The sequence below is a fragment of the Ischnura elegans genome, chromosome 3, assembly GCF_921293095.1.
Source record: "Ischnura elegans chromosome 3, ioIscEleg1.1, whole genome shotgun sequence".
Taxonomy (NCBI): Eukaryota; Metazoa; Arthropoda; class Insecta; order Odonata; family Coenagrionidae; genus Ischnura; species Ischnura elegans.
This window is the reverse complement of record NC_060248.1, coordinates 10,219,851-10,238,485: the sequence shown is the minus strand read 5'-3', so window position 1 is coordinate 10,238,485 and position 18,635 is coordinate 10,219,851. Positions and strand designations below refer to the sequence as shown.

The window sequence follows — 18,635 nt, the reverse complement described above, 5'->3', positions numbered from 1 at the left end:
CAAACAAAACTATCTAAGCATCCAGATAAATTTATGCACAGAAAAGTTTTCATTGTTACAAAAATATCAAAATCAGTGCACTTGAACCAAAGCATAGAAACCATTATGACAATAAATCTATGGATACTTAAATTACTTATCAAATAAATCCCTATCCATGAGTTTTAAAAACAATTTCAATATACTTCAGGAAAAAATAGCCAGCTTATCAATTTGCCAAGTTTATTTTAAAAGTAGAGTCAAAAGTATATTAAAATATTTCAAATTTTTAGTCAGTTGAAATTTAAATTTTCTATGGTACGAATAATGAAAAAACTATTCATGAATACCCTATTTTTGTAATTAGTGTAATGCTGTTTATTGTTCCTGAACGTTGTTCATAAAGCGGAGGTTAAAAAAATTAAATATTTAAAATTTAATAATTTTTTCCAAGCCACCATCTTGGAATCGTAGTTTCTACAGCGCAGGTGGAGAACAAAATAAGTACTTTCCTTATAAGTCTTGCTCCCCATATTTAGTTTTGAAAATTATAACTAAAGGTTTAAGGAGTAAACAATTTGTTCATATCTATATCTCTCTGTAGATAAAGAATTCATCCTGCATTATTTTGGAGAGGGTACTAAATATGAATTCAATGCACTTTCCGCGATATGTTTTATTAAGTCGGTGAATCTCATGCTTGTATAATATACAGTTATATGTGATCATCCAATAGGTACATTCTAAATCTAGGGCGTGAATATGTTACTCGAGAGCGGACTTTAGGTGTTTGTGTATTTCAGCTGTGTTTACGGAATATAGCGCGAATAATACGTGATCATAGCGTGAATTTATGATAAGATTGACACGCGGGCTTAAGTCCAAAGCTTGTTGCATTTTTTATCGATAGAGGCCTGTTTTTTTCACGAAATTTGTTTCTTGAAAATCTTCTTCATTTTATCTCAGTCTATTTTGGTTTTGAAAATAACACTCTGTTATAGGATCATTTTGCATTCTAGTTACATGTTTAATATTTCCTCAAGAATGTTCTTAACTTATGCATTTTACGCAATTAAAAAAGTTCTAAAAATCGAATGAAGGACAGGAATTGAATAAAATATTTTCTATTTCGAAATAAATTTTTAATTTAGAAATATCTGTTAATTTGAAAATTATTAATAATTCGAAAAATATCCCTTGAATTATTCTTGTACTGCGAGGGAATTGACATATTTTGCCCAAATAACGGAAGGAAAATTTTAATGACTTCTGAGAAATTTTCTTATATGCATTAGAAAGGGTTTTTATCGATCGCTGTTTCATCTCTCAGCTGTAAAAATCACTCACCTAAGTAATGGAGATTTATTCGATTCCTATACTCCGCTGTACAACTTCAAACAATGAGTATGGTGTTTGCCTTCAGTCGTCGTCACAGAATGTTTTCTCTAGCGCCTGAGTCTTATGTTATTTTTCTTCTTTCATTGAGTGTTTTCGTATGTGCTTTCCAACGGGTCTATAATGATTTGAGAGGAGTGTTGCAAGTGATTTCACAACGACATATATGAGTAAGTATTCTGAGGGCACTGTAATGTCATGCCAAACCTGTGCTGCGTATGTGCTCAAGGCCATCTCTTAGTTTCTTAATGATCATTTCTGCGTCGGTTTTAGCTTTCTGTGCACCATTTTGAATCTTGCAAAAAGTTTCTGTAAAGTTGTTGTAGTTTTCAACATCTCCGTTAAGATAAGATACCGAGAAGGCCTTCTCAAGGTAAGAATACGGAAAGTTTTCCGTATTCTTATCACGTAACTAACTCCCTTGGTGGAGTCAGCAGTGCTAAAAAAAGGTTCCTTATGTGTAAATTTAAATTGTGTTTCATGCTTAGACACACGATAAAAACATTTTTCAAACTTTATTTAGGGGACAGTGGTGGCGTAGTTGGTGGAACCGGTATAAAGCTTGGCCACTGGTGGAAGAGTCTCTAGTTCAAAGCCCTGTTGGAGACTAAAGCCCTCCCATACTAAAATCAGCTTGGTGGATCCGAGAAAGGAGCTTGTTTCCTTCCTCTGAGTACGTGAAATTCACACATCTTTGGCGTAATCCGAGGCGAAATCTACCCGCGGATTGAATCCCTTATAGTATAAGGAAGTGGTACAATGATAGAGGGTTTTGTGCGTTTTACTTATTTGGCATCATATAAATGCAGACCAAGCGTAAAAATTAAGTTGGGTTGCTTCGTTTTTTTTAGCTATGCTGACTGAAAAGCGAAATTTATGAATTTGAATGCCTCTTTGATTCATGCAATTACGTTTACACCGACGCGACGGTTTCGTTTTGAATTTTCGAGTTCCTTTTCACACTTCCCCCGAGAACAGAAGATTTAAACTTATCTCGGGATTCGGCGCGGGTAATATTTTGTAAGAGCACCGACGTTTCGGGGACCGACTCGCTACCTATTCTCACGGCTATTGACTGAATATTTGAACTTTGAAGTGACCGTTGAAGTTCAGCATTAGGAGGGGCCGGATTGGTCGAGTCCCGATTGTTGTCGCGGAGGACCGTGGACCAGCGTAGACCTAGCTCTGGCAATCATAATTCTTTTAAGAGCTCTGATCGAATATCCGGTTTCTCTGTTGAGATTTTTATTTTCCAGTCTTATTTCTAAAGCCTCTTTAATTAAACGATCCCAGAATTGATTTGAACGCCATAAAACTCTGGTGTCATACCACCTTATTTTATGGTCCTCATCCAGACTTAACTATGGCTTATTATTCCGGTTGACCAAGTCGGAAATGTCTTTGCTGCTCTTTGAGACGAGTATATGTTGTTCGCCTATTCTCCTCCACGTAGACATCACCACACACCCAAGAGATTTTATAAACTCCAGGAGTCATAAGGCCAATCGGATCTTTTACGCAAACGAGGCGGTCTCTTAAACTCGACATAGGTCGATGGATGGTTTCGATGTTATGCCTCCTCAAAACCCTGGTAACTTTGTCCGATATCGTAGAAACATAGGGTAAAAAGGCCCTGGCTGTCGGTTTTGGTTGGTCCTCCTTCATAACCGATCTCTTTGCAGTTTTGGAGGACTTCTGAAGGCCAAAGAGATTTTCCGCTCTCCGTACCCATTCTGGCTTGATATTCATTCAGTAGCCGTGAGAATGGGTAACGTGTCGGTCCCCGAAACGTCGGCGCTCTCACAAAATCGTACCCGCGCGGAATCCCGAGGAAAGGTTAATGGTTAAAGGTTAACAAAAATCTTTTTCACATGAGTAGCAAGGTTTTCGGGTTGACCTCCGCGTCGTTTCATCTTCATGACGACAGTTTCGCCGGCGTTGCAGCTGGCGTCTTCAGGTTCGAAGTGCGTGATGCAGGTTTTTGCCCGTCTTATATAGGCCTTGGTTTATGCTTGATGCGTTCTGATTGGCCCGTTTGGGTAAGAGTCTCTTCCAGGTGTTTGAGAGCGAATAACTGTCCTCCCTACCAACACACAATGTGGACTTTGAAAATGCAAAAATCATCGCTAGAGAAAAGCATCACTTTCCCCGACTCATACGAGATGCTATCGAAATAGCGAAAAGATCCACATTCAACAGGGAGGACAGCTATGCACTCTCAAACACCTGGAAGAGAGACCCAAGCGGATCAATCAGACCAGCTGCAACGGCGGCGAAACTGTCGTCATGAAGATGAAACGACGCGGAGGTCAACCCGAAAACCTTGCTACGTATGCTGCACCACCCCGCGAAAGTCTCCATCAACATTCCTTTTCACAATTTACGATTATATAAGAAAACTTTACGAATGATTCATGTCCTTTTTTCCAACCTGAAAATGTATATAAATAAAATAATTTTACGCCATAACCGCGTCCCTGGAGTAGCTTTTAACGTGTTCCGATACCTTGTTTTTATTCTGCTAAGCTCTCCTTATCACAATTTTTATGCGCAGTGATGCTAATCTAACCATCACCTAAGTATATTTACATTCGAACGAAAGCAAAAGGTCCTGGCTCTCAATGTTCAGAGTATTTCGTCGCCTCTGATAAGCTGATTGCAAGCAGGCGACGCAAGACATTTTAATTAATCGGTGAGAGTTCCGTTCCCATGTACCGAATGGAAAATTATTCGAATCCATACCTCATGTAGTTTGACCTTTGGAAACACCTCCGACCTTTGACCTTTTATTTTCTGAGGATATGAAAAATATGAGCAGCGTTTTGAATAGAACGCAAAATGAATGAAAGTTGAGTGATATTTTAATCCGTTAAGTTTCTTTTCTTCTCAGCTGAAATAATAGTTAATCGGAATTTCAAGTCTCTTTTCGTGTGTTGTAACTGCTTGAGGCCACTCTAAGTTATTTCCTTGAGTAATAATTAAGTGATAGTAGAGGTGGGATTGACTAAATATTATCCAGATGCATATACTGTATGAAAATTTCAAAATGCAACTTCATTGAATTAAACTTAATGGATTCATGAAAGTTACATGAAGTTGTGAAAATAATCAATTTTTACTCTGTTCCTTTAGGTAACAATATTTGACCATTGTCGAGAAATTAAACCATTAGTAAGTATCGAGCCAAAAGTAAATTACTGAGTTATTAAAATTCAAAGAACGTAGTCAATTCTGCGTACTCTCTGAACCTCTGTATTTTTGTAGATATTATTATTTTACGGGAAGCGTTTTTGGAAAAAAATGTTGAATGTTGCTCGTTTTCATTGAAAAACTCCAGCCTAAAATATTTATGTACAAATCCGACCTTTAATCTTTCTATCCTCATTGTTTTGTGTATCATACTTCGAAATTTTATTTAATCTCTCCATATCAGTGAGTACATTTCTTTTTCTGCTCAACTTCAGTCGAAGGAACATCGACAGTATTTTAAGTCAACTTTCTGAGAAACAAGAGTTCAAAATATTGACGAATGGTCCCAAACATTACTCTATTAGTTAGTGATAGGGATTTATTATTGATTTCACGTGACGTGTGTCCTTTTTTTCTATCTTGTCTGCGTGAGTTGTGTTATATTGTCAAAAATTTATTATTCACTCTTTAAGTTATTCATATTTTTTGCTGATTCTCCCGAGAGGTTTCGCCAGTATCGTCACTCACTGGCGAGTTTTGTACTGCTCTATGTTGGAATTAACTCAGTCATGATCTTTATTTGTGCCTGGACTGTGCCTTTGTTAGCCCGTCTCCACTCCTAGTTATCGATATCCACAACCACCACAATCACATTTCATGGAAACTGTCATTGAGGAACTCGTTCCAAACGAAAAAAGTATGTAACCTTGCTCTGTTGCTGAGAAAATGGAACCTGCTCTCGCGAGGAGGAGGCGATGGTTGTTTGAATGCGTCCCTATGGAGACCACGAATCCACGTGTCTTGCGAGATGCAAGGCGCCCGTGCGGGGGGAGGGGGAGGGAGAAGTGGAGTGAGGTTGATTACTTTAATGCACTCGGCGCGGGCAAAACACCGAGGAGGCAGAGCAATTTGTTCCTCTCTCTCTCTCTCTCTCTCTGCACTCATAATCACGAACATGCAGTGACATCCGCACTCTCGAATTGAGAGAATGCAGCGCCTTTATGCGGAGTGATTCGAGGCCTATCCTCAATTCTTAGTAGATGGTGTCGGAGGCAATCGTGAGCATTATTTCTCTTGTGAATGTGAGATTGCGACTCCTTGGTTACCAAACGGTTAAACATTGAATGCTCAGAAATAATTAATATCTTCTTCATTTTCATTTCAAAAAGTAGTTTTGCTCGTTTCTTGCAAATTTCAATATTTCGAGTGATACGAATAAAATGTTTCGTGTTTGGAAGAATTATGCTTCAAGAAAAATTTTACTTATAGAAAATAATAAATAAAAATATAATAGAGACAAAATTCAAGAAATTATATTTCCTTTGAATCATTGCATATTTAATTAAATGCAGATGCAGCTATTAATTATAAGGCAGCAGCTTTAAGATCCTTTCCGAGAGCCTTTACTCGTTAGCCCGTACAAATGATCGCAGTAAACAAATACTATAAAAATAAGAGAAGGGTGCCTATTATATTTTAAAATTTTAAAGCCATTTTAGTGAAAATACGAATGTATTCCACATCCATAACTAATAAATATACTTTAAAATCTTTTCTCTCGTTTCTGAATGGGTACAATGCCAAAAAATGTTTATAAGTAACAATATCACCAATCAACTCACCGCGGAAGCCTCCGTAATAATATTAGCCTATGTTAATGCAAATTTTTGCGTTGCCACAACTCGATGATCAAAGGCTTCGTATTCACCAGATCAAAATACTTCATATATATTTCCCCGTTTCATACGTAAGTAGTGAGCTTGTGTCGTGAATCACCTTGTATGTGCTATGCGGAGGTCTCCCGGGTGGCAGCTCCGGGAGTATATTGAGCGCCATTCTCTCGACGCCGTGTTATTTAACTATCGAACCCTTTTGCTCGAAGATGAGAGAGCTCTTGAGCAACGCGAAATGCTCTATGTGGGATGAGGGAATGAAAGAGAGGTTTGTCACGCTTCTGACCCACCCCCTCTCCCCCCCGTGAATAACAACTCATGGCTGAATATGTAGTCGAAGTGCGAGTTAGCCTCACGATTGCGCATTTAAATTCTCTCTCTTTTCATGCCGATATTTGCAAGAGAACACACGTTGATCTTAACAGGCGTTAAATTATAGTGCGTAACATGCGTAGCTGTTTTACCAAAGTAACAGAATAAGTATAAACTTTTATAATTGTAATTTATCTCCAAAAATTAAAATCCCCGTTTATAAGATTTCCATAGACAATGTTCGTAGTTACGTTTTTAAAATTATTATTGAATGCCTGGGAATTTTATATATGTTATTACCTACTCAGTGATTCAATCCGATAGTTGGTTTGGGTGGATAAAATATGTAAGATGTTTAAGTGTAAGTACTAATGTATATATCACATGTACGAAGGAAAAGTTGAATTCAAGCCAAGGAAAAGTAACAACTGTACAATGAATAATAGGAGGCGTGTGAATATCACGCATTTAGAGGAAGAGGGGGGCAGTTCGATTCCGTGGCCCACTGGATTTCATTGGACGATGTTCGAAGCCTTCACTCGGGATCAAAATTAATCTTAAATAATTTTGAGATCGTTTTCTTTTTCGAGTCAGTAATTTATCCAAGGAATTACTGTTTTTGGCTGCAGGATGTGCCTCATTCTCATTTTTTTTATGTGACAGTTTGCAAATACTAACCCGATTTCCAGAAAAATACGGAGCGCAGAAGAAAGGTAAGGCATATTCCCGCCGATCATAAGGAGAATCTTGGAACCAATTAAGAAAGAAAGAGGTGGAGATTTAGAATGAGCATGGAGGTGAATAATTTACTAGAAGTGAAGGATATCGTTAGATTAGCCGACTTACTTCGGATGTCATGGTTAGGACATGTACGGAAAGGCCATAATGCTCTGAATAAAACTTAATGGCAAGATGGATGGGGACAGAAGAAGAGGAAGATCATGGAAGAGATGGCTATGCCGTCACCACTTCCCTGGACGGATGGATGAAGAAAGCTAGAAGAACTTTGATGGAGACAGATATTAGAGGAAGCTAAGGACCACTGTGGGCTGTACAGCTGCAGATGATGATGGTGATGATAGATACTGAATTCAAAGAAATAAAAATTAAATTTATTCAGCTATCCGGAATCAGAGTCTTTTTCTTTTATTAAAAAGTACTTTTTAAAGAAAACATGAAACCGCTGCACTGAAACAAATGCTTGGCATTTGGACTGCCAGGGAAAGGCCCTTGGGACGCATAAACCTTCTCTTTTAAAAGTTTCACTCATTTCCAGAGTTTTATGGCGATTGGATGAATTGCATAGCAATTTTACCGATTCAGACGTGATTTAGTGGAAGTTCTATGTATTAAATTACCTTCTACCGTTTATCCGTATCTCCCTGGATGTCTCTTTATTTACTGTCTCCCCGCTTTACTTCTGATTCCCAACCGTAAATCAAACTTGTAAAATCCTCCGCCACCTCTTCCTCGAGTGTTTAAATGCGATGTTATCATGCGCTGCAATATCTTTGTATCAGACAGTGGCCCTATTAGCTGAAACACATCGTAAGCATCAAAATAATGGTGGAAAAGTGCAATTTCATTTTCTTTTAATAGTGCAAATGGCATAGCATTGCACGAAGAACGAACATAAGTACATTTATCATCCATGAAGATTTTTTCCCCCAATAATCATCGACGGTAAATACGAATCACCTTGTCGGAGGAATTTCTCACCGCATAAACCAGTCACTCATTTTATCACCACTCCGAATCGGATAGTAATTTGCCTAGATGAATGAAATGACCGACTTCCTGGGATTACTGTGCAAGCGTGATGCACTCTACTTGACCTATTTTTGTTGCTAGTAAAATTGAGGGAGGGAACCGGTCGTTGAGGTTGAGAAATAATAGATGGCGTGGGATGCTCGTTGGGAGGGAAGTGAAAGGCCAACACCACTAGTGATGGTGCTGATGTGTGAAAGAAGTGTCGAAGGATTGAGAAAAGCACGGGAAAATGTCAGGTTTGGTTTACCCTCAGAAAGACATTGTAAAAAAAATGAGAGCAATTTTCGCCTATCATTCAATGGGAATTCCTCCCATCAATGCAGGTCAAGGGGTCATTGGATCGCAATCAGTCTTTCCACAGCGAAAAGGTGGTAGCCCAAGGAAAGTACAATGTATCCAACTCATGCGAAACGTACTCTTTTCCTGAGAAGTGAACTGCTTACTAATCAGTTCTATTTCAAGGGAGTTGAAATATCCAAAGAAAATAGGTACTAGTACCAGATTTCTCGAATTTCCAATTGCCATAATGCGCTTTCTCGATCAACTTAGTCTGTACGGAATGTAATAGATGCAAAGCTATGCCTTTAATTAGCAAAAATTGATGGTATGATTGATTTTGACTTATCTTCAAACTTATTTTGTTCATCTGGAAGCCAAAGAACCATCTCAATATTCATTGTCATACACATATGAATAATCACTTATTTAATCGAATGTACAAAATGGATTGTGACTCAGCAATGAAATGGAGTCCAAAACGTCGGTCTAGGCATCTTTATGCATGCGGCTTGAATTTGCAACCTCATGATATTTCATTTCACTTTGTTTCTGACGTCAGCTGTGACGCACGCGTGTACTAGCTGTGCCTCATAAAAATTCAGTTATTCATTGACTTTTAAAGATGTTTCTTGTCGTTTCGTGCATTCGTCATCTAGTTCATGGGATCAGGTGATCGCGGTTGGTAAGTCTATCTCCAGCCTGTATAAATACTCTCATGTGGTCGCTAAAGACCTCTCTCGTAAATTTTATTTCTGTGGACGTATGATAGGTCTGCAAAATAAGTACAGCATTTATGAGCGTCATTACTTCTCCTCTTTCCCTTGGGCTACAAACTTGTGACGATGGAAAGACTAGCGCGTTCTTAAGACCCTTACAGCCATCCTGGCGGGAGTTATTCTCAATTACTCCCGGTAGGGCCACTCATGCCACAGATCGAAGGGTAGGAGCCTGAAGAAAGGTAGTCAACGTGATGGTGTCACGGGAAAAACACTGTTGGAATCGAAGGAAAACCCTACAAACGATCTCTTCCTAGAAAACATAGATCATACGAGAAAAGAGTGGAGGCGTTCGAGATGTGGGCATGTAGAAGAGTTGAAAAGGTTAGATAATTGGACGCAGAGTAGAACTGACGAAGTGGTGGGTGAAGAGAGAGGTCTTCTTGATAAGATACGAGGGGGACAGATGGTATGGATGGAGCGAGTTCTGAGGGGGGAGAGGATGTTGAGGACGGTATTAGATGGAGGACTGTTGGGTAAACGAGGGAGAGGGGAGGAGAGAATAGGATTTTTGGATCTAATGGAAGGGAGCAGGCCTTATTGTATATTAAAGAAGGAAGTCTATGAAGGGAGGGGATAGTGCCAGAACACTTCGTATATACTCCATGCAAGCCTAATTTAATGAGTGGAATACTTTAATAACAGTAATATTAATTTTTCACACATGTATTGTGCTTTTCAAAGAAGCTCCGTTGTACTTGGAGCCCATTTTCATCGTCATGACATTGAGATCGTTATCTGAACATTGAATTTATCTAATTTACTTTCAGAAGTGACGCCGAGAATGGCTCATCACTAAGTATATACATTGTAGTCATTTTGAGAGAGGAAATATGAAGGAATATGTGGCAGTTTACAGAAGCAGGTTGGATATCTAAATGTTTCAACCTGCCAATATTTGCTGTTTGTCCATTAATTTTCATTTTATCCGTTTAATCGCTCGCTGAGTCGGCTATAAGATGCCCAAATACATTCCTAATTTATGTACTATATAACCTATTTTAAATCCTTTTCCAGAATTTTGCTACTTTGGTGTGCAGATTGTAATTGTTTCATGCGTACAAAATGTTGAAATAAAAATTAAATTAATAAGTACAGTTGAGTCCCCCTAATTCGGACCTAGACCCTTTCGGATCGCTTGATTGTTCGGTTTAGTCGCAATAATAGTAAAATAAACCATTTTGAAACGGCAGAACGAGTTAAAATCGTACGCTTTGCATATGATCGCGTAACTAGAATGAACTGTACTCGCCCTGCCACTTCTTCGACGCACCACACTCCCGCTGATAACCCAATAGGCGCGCCTGGCACATTTGACAGTCGTCACTCCCTATCACTGTGATTTGCTTGGATTACGGAATTAAATATGGCACGTAGCTAATAGTTTATATTGAGTCCTATACTTTAAACTTTGTTCGTAAAGGAGTTATCATACTATGTTTAAGACCTATATCTTAATGAATTAACTGTACTGTAAATAAAATTGATGGTTTGAGACTGTTGTGTGAGGCATTGTTGGCTCTGAACAACCACATCCTCCTCCCCCCCCCTCCATCCCTCAATGGTGGTCCAGACCAATCTTTATCCCCCACCTCTCATTTTGTTACATTATTTTCTTCCCATTTTGTTACATTGTGTGCCTCCCATTTGTTGCATTGTTTTATTCCCTTTTCGTAGTATTCTGGGCCTTCCATTTTGTAATTTTGTTACTTGTTTGCCTCCCATTTGGCAACTTTGTATACATTTAGTACCAATAATGTCCTCCTTTCTATCTCCCCCACCTTGGCTATCCCTACTGACACAATGTATGCAAGGGTCTCTCTGTATTTGAACCTGGAAATGTTGCACAGCGACGAAAATGGCCGTTAGTAAAATCAAATGTGAAATTTACAAAGTTTTTTTATTCAAAATGTACTGTAAATAACGAAAGGTTAATTTTCTTTGAAAATAATATTTCGTCTCGGAGCTGTTCGGATTTAGCGGATGTTCAGGTTAAATGTGTTCGGATTAGCGAGACTCCACTGTGCTAAGAAATTTCGGAGGCATTGTGTTCACATTCCGGGATGCTGCTCCTTGTTTTTAATATGCCTACCAAGTTATACTTCTAGACAAGTTGGTAGATGAGCTGAGGTGTGTTTGCTGTTTGGTATGCTTCCCACGAAGGAGCGCCTGCGACCTCCGCCCCAAGTTACGTGCTCGAAATTCGTCCGAGACTTCTTTGCAGTCGTTGGAGTGCCGTTGCATAACCTCTCTGGTTACGTTGATCTCATCGTAGTTTTCCGTCGCGTGACGCACGAGTGACGTTGGGTGCGACGTGAAAGGAGCCATTTCATCAGGTGCATGGGATAAATTGTTATGATCTTTTGATATTTAGATTTCAGTGTTAGCAAAAACTCTTCTTGGAATGTCGAACCTTGTTTAAGATGGTTCGTTAGAGAATGAAATACTTGAGGTTGGAAGCTGGATAAAAAATAGAAATCAACAGTATAACTCAACGCCATTTGTAAATTACAATACAAAAATGTTTCGTGGGTGTTTTAAAAAGAAATGTAAATTGTTGGAATATGTTTGCATACTGCATCTTCGACCTGAAGACGGTGGCAACAGTGCCAACGAAACTGTTGTCTTGAACCAACAACCAACGCAGAAGCAGCGAAAAAATAGAGACATTGGAACCTCGACACCGCGGAAACCAAAGTAGTCACATTAAAATTGTCCTTCTTTATGGACTCACATATAACGTGTGTTAAACTTTTTTGATTCTTCATTTATCCTCTATACCCTTAATCATGATTAATTGCCTGTAATTTTAATAAAATCCTGGAATTCGGAGAATAAAGGTTTTCTTTCTTTGAATTTTTATGAAAACTTAGGGCTACTTCACTATCAAGATTCTAAATTCGAGCATTTAATGAGAATAATAACGTTTAAATATTGTGGTATGAGAAATTCTTTCATCCCATCCGTACCCATATAACTATGTATCACCTTTAATTTCCCGGGGAAGAATCATACAGTATTCAGTATAAAAATCTCGTATCGAAGTAGAGATTCCGTTATTTTAAAATATAGGCAGAATTGAAGCATATATTTTCAATTATCAAATTCGAGGAATATTATAATCTAATTCTCTCGGTTAAAATCCTATGGTAGCAAATGAGCCTCAATTAGTCATTAGCGGACAAAATAAGGATACGATTGAGATGTATATGATGGTACCTATTAAAATTAAGATAAGCCCCTTTTTACATGTCAAAATTGTGAGATTTGGTCCATGCACCAACCCGTCTAACGTCACATGGTTGCTGCTTCATGCTCAATTTTCGCCATTTTTCAATGCGAAAAAACATTCTTACGATTGCTTTCCCTATTATATAATCCATTTATTTTTATTAACTAGATATGGGAGACTTCATTACGTTTTTATAGTTCTTTTGATGAAATTCTCACATAGTTTTCTGGATACGATGCTGTCTTACGTAACTAGGTGACATTCCTGGTCGAAGATGTTTTGGGTGCTGGGAAAGGAAAATATATGCTACCGTTTTTTCTGAAATTTGAAGATCAAATAGACGGATAGGATGTGAAACGAGGTGTACGGACGAACAGAAGATAAAAAGGAACTTTGGAGCACCTTACGCCGTAGACGGACTGGGCGGATGGACCATTCGAAACACTTACTTAATAAATGCAATGGAATCATAAGAATTGTGGGCGAAGTGCCCCGAGGAAGGTCTAGATAGAAGTTTTGGGGGACAGATAATGAGAGAGACAAATTAAGGAAGAGAAGGAACTAGCTTGAAAAATGGAGAAATGGTGGGCTTCAATCTTTCTGTTGCAGTATTATGAATTAATGTTCTTGTTGTCATGTCAACCCTACCTCATATTTTATGAAGTGAAATTCATCTACATCCCCATGCTACCCCCTAAGACGCCTCTATAAACGCGTGGTGACGAGTGATAGCAAAACAGCCGTTGACAAATAAAAAGAGAAGAAGGAGAAGTTGCGCATAGCATTTATTAAAGTCATTTTTGTTCGGGGGAGAAGGAATTCCAATACCTCTTAATTATAATTATATATGTATAATAATAATTATTGAAGTATTCTACCGATTTAGGTAGGTTTCCATGAATTACTTGAGAAGAATTCTGGGATACCCCCTTCCTATCAATCACTTCCCCCTTAAATTCACTATATGGCCTACTCCCTTCCATTCTATCTAAAAAAATCCTATTATTTTCCTTCCTCTCCCTCGTTTACCGAACATTCTACCCTCAAACACTATTTTCAACATCCCCTCGCGGCTAAGTACTCGCTCCATCTATACCTTCTGTCACCTCCGCATCTCATCTAAAAGCTGCCTCTCCTCACCCACCATGTCCAGCACTTCATCGTTCCTGTTCCTCTCCGTCCACTTCACCTTCTCCATCCTTTGCCACACCCACATCTTGAATGCCTCCAGTCTTTTGTCGTCCTCCTTCCTAAGTGTCCACGTTTCTGCACCGTAAAGCGCTACACTCCAGATCAAACTCTTCACTAATCTTTTCTTTAAACTCTTTCTTAGCGCACCTCTCAGAAGCTCCTTCCTGTTCATGAACGCTTCCTTTGCTAATGCATCTCTTCCTGATGTCCTTACTACAGTATGCGTCTTCCTCTAACGTACTACCTGAATAGTTGAACTGCTCAACCTGCTCAAGTTTTATACCACCCACCTATACCATATTTTAATGGACCTGGAATTATAGTGGAGGTCTAATATGCTGTTCTCCGCGTCGCTCTGAAAGATACCTATTTTTAATTGCCCGATCAGTCTACGCCAAGTGCGTAACCTCCGGGTGTCTGTCGGCTCCCAGCCTAATTGGTTGAACAACGATTTCCGTACGCCCGCAGCAGTTTTTGACGAATCTCGCAGGTCTCCTTTGCATATTATTAAGCTCGCGGGTCAAGTCCCTCTGCGCCGGATCCCATATGCTCGCTGCATATTCAAGATGTGTACGGACGAGTGCGAAATAGCACCTCTCTTTTATTTTCTCATCCGAAATTCTTCCCTCAACACGCATGATGACACCTATCTTCTTCGGGGCCCCGCAAAAAATATTTCTTGCATGCGTTCTTTACGATAGGCTCGCAGTTATCGTGACTCCCAAATACCTACTTCTGGTTATCTGTCTTCCATATGTTGACACCAACCATAACATATACAGGACACGTAGGGTACATATTGATCTATCTCTCAACGCAAGTGATCCAAAAGTCTAATTTAAATTCATCTCGCTCATCATTTAAACGTCCTCCATACCCTCGGTACCCATGAAAACACGAGTTCATTTAGTGTCCTGGGTTGGAACATGTATACCTACTTGTCCCTTCTCTCTAGGGGTGAAAACGCTTCTAGATATGCGCATGAAGTCGGAGAATGATAGAATGTATTGGTCGCACTTGTGGTTACGAGGCAATGGCTCTCGGAATGTGTTTTTTTTCCTTGCGATCGTGTAAAAGACAGTTTATGTGTTCCTTGGTGCCAATTCTGGTTGGGCGACGTTACGAAACGACGCGGAGATATAAACTACGCGTTTATCTAACGTCGGTTATGAAGAAGCTGGTCGTAACGGACTTTATGCCACCATACTACTTTGCTCACGGCGAGCAAATATTCATGAAAGAATTCGCAAAATTTCCGCTTCGCACGCGATGTGCCTTGCGGGGTCACGCTCCCTAGTTCCCGCGCTTGCCAGTGGTGGCGTAATTTCTTAGCGATACACCACATCGGCCATCACATATTTCTTTCCTTGCGCCATTCCGTTTAAAATCAATATATACATATATGAGGTGAACTTATTTTTAGACGCCTAGTAAGCTATTTCAAGTAATGAATTATGCTGCATTGATCTTTATCCGAGAAAACTCTGATACTGGCCTGGTAGGAATATTTTACCGAAGTCAAATAATAATATTTTCATAATATTTATTCCACCATTTAACATTATTTACTATTGACCATTGCGAAGTGAAGTGTAAACACCGCTGTGGCAGTGTGGCCAGTAATGGGGTGTAGATATTTACCTGAATCGAATCTTTAAGATTGGATGAAAATCAACTGGATGGTTCGGACATAACAGTGCATTGAGTGGGTTTTGAAAGAGTTTTAAATATCAAATTATTCATTTATTTGTCGTGTGTCCAATAAATGTTCAGCTAAGAAATAATATAAAAGTAATTGGTTCATTGCATACCACTTTACATTGCGGTACACCTTACACTACAAAACGCATAATATTAACATACAAGAAGTGCAAGCAGATTCCAGCTATTGTTTAACAAAAATTTCAAAATTGTGTTTTGAAAATAACTATGTTTTCAACTCTCTCATGTACAACGTCATCAGAAGTATCTAACTAGATCTTATCTCTAATTACGTGAAATGATATCTCTATTCTGTCAGTCCTTGACTAATGCTTGTAAGCATCTTGGTAGTTATGGACTTTACATTTATTATTTCCAAAATAGCTCGATACAGGTATCGCAGGGACCCGTAATTTTCTAGGAATATTTTATTTTTTTCAGTTCTTTCATTGCCAATAGTACTGATTTGAAATATATTAATAAGTTTTCAACTTGAATTGTTTAGATCAGATAAGAATTAGTATCAGGCAAAAATTCAAAAATAACTCGTTCAACTCGTTATTCAAAACTAGTTCAAAATATTCATTTCCGCACGGTAATCTTCCGAGAACGTCAAAATCCTTCACTATATCACTGGTTAATTTCTTAGTATCATAATTTAACAGTAAACTTATTTTTCCATGAAGTCTATGGTAAACATACGAGTTTATTATCAAGCCTTGACGTTAAAATTTAGAATGAGATAAGAGTAAGAGGAGAAAAACAAATTCCAGTGAGCTCCCATCTTTGGATGAGTTCCTATCTTCTCTTATCTCCCTCGTGAAATGAAAGTTATGAGAGCCAACTCGTGAGTAAAACCATAACGAAAGCTGTAAAAAAAGAAAGGGGATAAATTACATGGGTAAATAAAGTGGAATAGTGAATGTGCAGTTGTGCCTCGGACATTTGATGGCCTTTTACTCCAACCAGGGAAACTTTAGCAGATAAGGTAATGGATTAATTATCTCATCTTTTTGAAATGTAATTACATGTGCCTGGTGCAGGGATTTCCCTCCTGTAGCGTGTGACGGCAACTGTTCAGTTCCCTTTAAATAATTAATCCAGTGTACGATTTTAGACACGGTGGTTCTATCACTTCTGCATGTATGTTTTTTCAAACTTTTGAGGTTCCTGGATTCATAGAAACTCTGAGAAATAATTTATTTAGATTTTATTTCATGCCAACCATTTCAAATTCATACGATCCTTCTTTCTATTCGTCGAATTCGTCTTTCATATTTAGCTCGTATCTTTGAATGTGTTGCTTTCTCTTTCCTCGTCGAATGAAATTCTTCAGGTAATGAATTGTGCGACATTGAGCTTCGTCCGAAAATACTGTGATATTAGCAATGGAGGAAAATAGTCTCATAATCGAATCATTAAAGTGTATAATATTTATCTTGCTAATTAATGTTATTTACAATTGAGCTTTACGAAGTAGGTATTACCGTGGCAGCATAATCAGTGCTGGGGTAACAGCTGCGAGGTTGGATGAAAATCATCTGAATGGTGGATCCAAAACAGTAGGCACAATAATAAGATGTAAGAGTAATTTTTTCGGGAGGGCTCAGAGTAAAACGTAGTACCTAAAGAAGAACCACTAAAAAGTTAAAAAGTGAATTTACACCATTTTACGTTTCTTAACACACAAAGGCCAACTATTAACTTACATGATATATTAACAAAGTTTCATTTAGTAGTTTGTACATATTTTCATACAAATACTTTCCCAAATTTTGATTTGAAAGTAACTATGTTTCCAACTCTTTCGGAAAGTGCGTAATCTGAAGCATCTAGATCGAATTTCAAAAGAAGTGAATTGACACAGCAGTTTACGTGAATTTAAACTAAATGAAGCAGCTCTCTAAAATTGACATGGGAAATTACATGAAGATAACAAGTTCAACTGTGTTAATGATTACATATGCAAGAAATAAAAATCATGTCGTGTGAAGTGCCACCGCGGCCTACCGCCGCAAGGGTCGCACCAAAACCTGACAGGATAAATTTGATTACTCATAGCGGGACGAATGATACGATATCCTTCACGTATGTTCCTGTAATCACTGCTTCGTGGAGCAAACGTGGTGTGAAACATACTTAGCCAGACTCAGAGGAGGAGCACCCCTCATTTTCATTGGTTCTATAGTTTCAATGGTAGCACTGATGCAATGCAAAGAGAGTCTCATTGAGTGCGGTATGCGCACACATCGATGGATTGATGCTTAAAATAATAAAAAAAGGGACGCTTCCTTATTCTCCCTGCCCCTTGCACTCTGATGTTGTTTGCAGGCCAAATAAAATACGAAGGAAATGAACGGGATTCGTCAAAATCTTCAAAAGGCGTACGGAGAGCGCTGCGCAGGTGTTAAACCAAATTGGCTGGGAGACACTCGTCGGCTTCACGCTACGCTTCGATAGCTTGAGCAATCTTCTGTATTATTTCTACTGTATAGATACCTTTTTCTCAACTTATACGCAACCAAACTCGACAAATGAGGTACCAAAATGCACAGAATTTATCAGAGAACATGCGACGGCATATCTTACTTCCTTAATATTACTATTGTTTCCTAAAATTGGTTTTTAAATAATTAAAAAAAAACAAAAAAGGGTAAATATTCCTGACGTTAACGGCTCACAAACTGATACATTTGTTCATTTGCAAAAATAACTCGCATTCTTTAAATAACTTTTATGAAAATGCGGCTGATTCCACATTCAAGTCTCCTGTTGATACGTAAGTATGAGTCATCATGTGCGTTTAACAGAGGATAGTGTAATTACTTACAATGTTGTGTTTAAAGAGGTCCTCTGACCTCAATTTGTGCATGAAAATTCCAATTAAATATGCACATAACACCCTGCCTTTTTTTCTACATTTTAAAATTAGAAACGCGCCTATCCCTCCGTGGACCTACATTGAAAAGAGCGGGGGAAGCCCGCTGGGAGCGGGCGCAGCACGCTCGTTCATTTCTAATAGGAATAAAGAGAGATAAGTTACCGAAAAGATAAGTACGGAGGTTCGTTTTTCCTCCACAAGCAATGAAGACCTTTAAGAAATACTCGGCGGAACTTTGTCAGAGATTTTCCTTTTTC

At 38.6% G+C, this 18,635-nt stretch overlaps 1 protein-coding gene across 5 annotated transcripts in view; it reads left to right on the top strand.

The window, feature by feature from the left end:
* LOC124155433 (calcium/calmodulin-dependent 3',5'-cyclic nucleotide phosphodiesterase 1-like) overlaps positions 1–18,635 on the top strand; it is a 423,875-nt gene that overhangs the window by 229,572 nt on the left and 175,668 nt on the right. The gene's annotated exons all lie outside the window — the stretch shown is intronic.